This window comes from Primulina tabacum, unplaced genomic scaffold (assembly GCF_025594145.1).
Source record: "Primulina tabacum isolate GXHZ01 unplaced genomic scaffold, ASM2559414v2 Contig403, whole genome shotgun sequence".
NCBI classification, from domain to species: domain Eukaryota; kingdom Viridiplantae; phylum Streptophyta; class Magnoliopsida; order Lamiales; family Gesneriaceae; genus Primulina; species Primulina tabacum.
Window position 1 is genome coordinate 40,524 of NW_027459739.1, and position 5,789 is coordinate 46,312.

The following is a 5,789-nucleotide window of genomic DNA, read 5'->3' on the forward strand; positions in this document are numbered from 1 at the left end:
CTAACATAAAAACTTAGCACTCGATAATATTATTTAAAGATATCTCATGGAAATTAGAAATGTTACATGTGCGTTGGCATCTATCACAAGACAGGACAAATGAACGTGCATCTTTAAATAGAGTTGGCAAATAAAAGCCATATTTGAGTACCTTGGATGCTGTTCGTGTGGGTACAAAATGACCACCTACCTCACGATCATGATAGTGGCTAAGAATCGATCTCATCTCTTCCTCCGCTACACATATCTTTATCTTGGCATCTGCACATATTTTGAAATGTAAGGACTCCTCCCAAAAATAATATTTCATGTCCGAAAATAATTTCTTTCTTTGGTGAAATGTTAAATTGGGAGGGGGGGGGGGGGGGGGGGGGGAGCCTGTAACAAAAAAATATCAAAATCCTTAAACCATGGATAAATTTTCACCTTTAACAAATGTTTATCTAGAAACCAATCATCTATCTCATCATTTTTACAATTTCTGTTAACATGCTCAAGCCTAGAAAGATGATCAGCTACTACGTTCTCTATACTTTTTTATCTTTTATTTCGAGGTCAAACTCTTGTAGAAGTAAGATTTACCTAAGCAATCGTGGTTTGGCCTCTTTCTTAGCAAGCAAATATTTAAGTGCGGAGTGGTCAATAAACACAATGACTTTGACAAAACAAGGTATGAATAGAATTTATCAAGTACAAATACTACTGCAAGTAATTCTTTTTCAGTTGTTCCATAATTTAATTGTGCTTCATCTAAAGTCTTACTCGCATAGCATATAGAGTGAAATACCTTGTTCCGCCTTTGGCCTAGAACAACACCAAACGCTGTATAACTGGCGTCGCACATTAACTCGAAGGGCAGATCCCAATCCAATGCAACCAACACAGGAGCTATCACCAAGCGCTCCGTTAGGTTCTTGTACGCCTGCAAACAGTCAGAATTAAAATCAAATGGCACATCTTTCATGAGTAGGAAGATAGGGGCTTAGAAATTTTAGAAAAATCTCTAATGAAAGGTAAATACCGACATGTCCTAGGATACTTCTAACTCCCTTCACTGATGCTAGTGGTGGTAGGTTTTCTATGATTTCTACTTTAGCTTTGTCCACCTCAATCCCTTGTTTAGAAATCTCTTGCCCTAGCACAATCTCCTCTTGTACCATGAAATGACACTTCTCCCAATTTAGCACTAGGTTTGTCTCCTCGCACCTTTTCAACACTGCGTTCAGATTCTGCAAACACTCATTAAATGTTGCACCAAAGATAGAAAAGTCATTCATAAATATCTCAAGAAAAGTTTCAATCATATCATGGAATGTAGCAGTCATGCATTGTTGAAAAGTAGCTGGGGCATTACAGAGAACAAAGGCCATACGTCGGAAAGCAAAAGTGCCATTAGTGCAAGTGAAAGTGGTTTTATCTTGGTCCTTAGGTGAAATAGAGATTTGGTTATCCCGAATACCCATCTAGAAAACAATAAAACTCATGTCCTGCTAGCCTTTCTAACATCTGATCAATAAAAGGGAGGGGAAAGTGGTCCTTACGGGTGACATCATTCAACTTCCTATAATCAATACACACTATCCAGCCTGTAACAGTCTTATTGGGAATAAGTTCGTTATTTTCATTAGTGATCAAAGTAATCCCACCTTTCTTAGGCACACACTGAACAAGACTTACCCATGCGCTATCGGAGATATGATAGATAATACCTGCAATAGTTTCAGCCTTCACTACCTCTTACATATTTGGATTGAGTCGTCTCTGAGGTTGCACAAGGGGTGAATAATTCTCTTCCATCAGGATTTTGTGCATGCAGATTGATGGACTTATTCTCTTTATTTATGTCTGCCACTTTCCAGGAAAACACATTTTTGTGCTCTTTAAGAACTTGCAGCAATTTTTCCTCCATAGCATCTGTCAAAGCAGCCGAAAAAATGACAGGTAGATTATTATTCTCACGTAGGTATACGTACCTTAGGTGCGGAGACAGTGGCTTGAGCTCGAGCATTGGTGGTTCCTCAATGCTTGACTTCAGAGGGGTCAAGTCTCTTCGCTCTCCCAAATCCTCAAATCTCATCCTCATTGGCTTAGTCAATTGATGGTTGGCATTAAATTATGCCACTATTTCCGCTTTTTCTTAGTCCAAGTCATCCTTTTTTAATTTAGTTGTGAGGGCGGCTTCCAATAGGTCCTTCACAGCGTCCTGCAAAAATTGTTGACAAGTGAATCCAAAGCATCGACTCTAAAATAGTCATAAGTGCGCAGTGTGTGATTAAGATCATTAAAGACATCAAAACTAATTTCTTCCCCCCCCCCCCCCACCCTTGATCTCAACTTCCATTCTTGCACATCAATTAGGGACTTGCCGGTTGCAAGGAATGGTCTGGCCAGAATTAAAGGCATCTCCATATCCTCCTCCATTTCTAGCACCACAAAATCTGTAGGGAATATAAATTTGTCCACCTTTACCAACACGTCCTCTATGACTCCTCGTGAATATTTGACAGATCTGTCTACTAGTTACAAGGACATCCTTGTTGGCTTAGGCTCTCCTAATCCGAGTTTCTTGAATACAGATAAAGGAATAAAATTTATACTTGCACCAAGATCACATAAAGCTTTATGAAAAACAACATGACCAATCATGCAAGGAATATAAAAACTCCCTGGATCTTTTAGTTTCGGTGGGATCTTGTTTTGTACCAATGCAGAGCAATTTTCAGTTAAGCTTACACTCATGTGATGTTGGAACTATTCAAGTTCACAATCTTGATTTTGATGTTAACAAAACTTGTTATTTTATGTTACTAATAATCTACCTCAGTGTGCAGAAGCTAGGATCAGTCACGAGCTGTTTACATCGCAAACTGAAGACTCAACTGATTGCACAAACTGAATCAATCTGACTGTTACGTCAATTGAGCAGTACAGCTGATTGTCCAGTTGATAAGTGGTTCAGCAGGAGAACCTCAGAAGCATGGCCAGCCGAATGAGTGTTCAACTGATGAAATAACCCAACTGATCAGTTCAATTGAACGAGAGTGAAATTAGTTCAAGTGACGAGTCAACTGATTTCACCAGCCCAACTGAAGATCAGTTCACCTGACCAGTTCAGAGCATCAGTCAGAATCTTTCAGTTGTAGTTGAAGACAAACTCTTTTAGTGGATTCCAGCTGTACGTGAAGGTACAAAGCCGTTGTCCAGTCAAAGAACAATAATGGACGTTGCATCAGAGCATTAAAGGCAACGTTTCAGAAGGGCAGTCGGAAAGTCGATAAACAAAGTCCAAGAAACGAATTCAAGATGAAATAGATACAATAAATGAGTCTGAGTGTACATTCAGTTTTCTCGCCTATATAAAGAGAAGATCAGTGAAGACTCAAAAACTACAATAAGATATAGAGACAAGAAGCTTCTACGCAAATAAGAGAGAAAAGAAAGGACACGAACATTGCACATCAGCTTTCAGAAGCATTCAGCCTAGAAGGACACTTTAACGTGTTATCTGCTTAGTTTATAAGCTTATTACCCTCAGTGTGTGAGAACATCCATGTTCAGTTCTCACACACGAACACTCTCAACCACTTAAATACAGTCTTGCACAAAGACGTTAAACTTGTGTATGTAGTCTTTGACACATAGACGCTAAAGAAGCGTTGGCTGGAAGGTGCTGCCTTCAATCGTAGCTAGGAGTTTAGTTTAAGCAGTAATATAAGTCCTAGCTGAGTGGGTTTGTACAAAGTGTTGTATAAATCAAAGTCTTCTAGTGGATCCTACCCGAGGCGGTATAAGGGGTGAGGTAGGAGCTGTTGAAGTCTCCGAACATCCATAAACATATCTTGTGTAGTTAACTAATTAACTAATATTTTCAAACTGTTTGGATCAGTTAGAGTATCCGTCAATTCAGTTGTCACCATAACTGAACAGATGAATGCAAAAACTAATCTACCATCTTTTGGTTATTCAGTTTACATGAGATAAAATGTTTTCTAATATAACAGTCTTCTTCACGAAGAATTACTTCGAGTTTTTTCCGCTTGGTTTTAAATCAAAGTCGATTTAATTCATCGGTGTTAACATTCTTAGAACACGAGCTATTGCAGCTCATTGGTGAATATAGTGTTCGAAATGCCTTCGAAGGCACTAGCACACTCGATCCTTCATGTCATTTTCTATCTTCCTCTTATTTGCTAAAATGTCTTTCATAAAGTTATCATAGCTAGGAATTTGCACCAAAGCATCAAAAAAGAGAATAGTAATGTGCAATTTCTTAAATACTTCTAGGAACTTAACGAATTGCGCATCCATTTTCACCTTTTTTAATGTTGTAGGGAAAGGTGGAGGGATAACAATTCTAGATTGTGTAGTGGGTGCGGGTGTAGAGTTAGAAGACTTACATGTGGACGTGTCAGCCGCTCCCTCTCTTGGCTTCCCTTTTTCCTTCCCCTCTTGTTCAAGTACATTTCCATTCCTCAATGCTATGACCTTCACTTGCTCTTTTGGATTAGTCTCAGTGTTGCTTGGCAAGGTGCTCGGATTTCTACTAGCAATCATCGTAGCTAACCGTCCTATTTGATTTTCTAACCCGTTTAGCGATGCATCTAGGTTCTATAGTCTAATTTCAGTGGATGACATAAATTTAGAAATTATTTGCTCCAAACTAGACTTCTCCTCTCTAGGCTCAGGTCTATACACGGTTTCTTACCATACTGCTGTCATCTCTGTGACGATTCTGGCTGTTTTTGACCACCCCATGAGAAGTTTGGAAGTTGTATCCATCCATAATTGTATGTGTTTAAATATGGATCATTCATAGGATGGTTTTGAATCCCCACTTGATTTACTGGTGCCTCATCTTGCACATCGAAAGGGCTATTGTCTTGGAAATCCTTAACATAATATTATCCTCCGCATTTACCACAGAATATCTCTTGCAGGTGCATCAATCTCCCGTTTACATTCAATCAGTATTTTTTCCTGTTAAGTGCTTCTAATTGTGCAGTGACAGCAGAAAAGTCAGTTACCTGATGAACTCCTGCACTTCTCCTCTGATTGAGGATGATAACTTCTAGCAACCATCTCCTCCAATAACTCATACCTTTCTTTGGCCATTTTCATCAGTAGATTCCCACAGGCCACAACATCTATCATGATACGGTTAGATGAAATTAAACCACAGTAAAAAGTTTGGACAACTAACCCAAGAGGCAACTCATGCTGTGGGCATATCCGCACTAAGTCCTTGTAGCGCTCCCAAGCCTCGTAGAGTGTCTCCTGCTTAAATTGAGAGAAGGTGGTTATGTCCGCTAGCAGCTTCATGGTTTTTTATGGAGGAAAGTATTTCAAGAGGATCGCCTTGGCCATATCTTCCCAAGTTGTGATTGAACTTATAGGTAAACAATTCAACTAGGCTTTAGCTTTGTCACGCAAAGAAAAAAAGTAAACGCGATCTAACAACATCATCAGAAACTCCATTAAATTTTAAAGTATCACAAATTTCTATGAAGTTGGCGATGTGAGTGTTTGGGTCATCTAGCACATTTCACCCAAACTGTATCGTGTTCTGAATCAATTGAATAATGGCTGGTTTGATCTCAAACTGGTTCGCCCTGATGGTTGCTCGCACTATGCTTGGACATGTTCCATCAAGAGAAGGTTGTGCGTACTCCAGCATGGGTATGCGCCTTGGCTCTTCGACTCTTAGATCTTCATACTGCTCTTCCCGACGGTGGTTCATGTTCATCATGTCTCTAAGCCTCTGTTGTTGTCTTCATCTGCGTAGGGGTCTT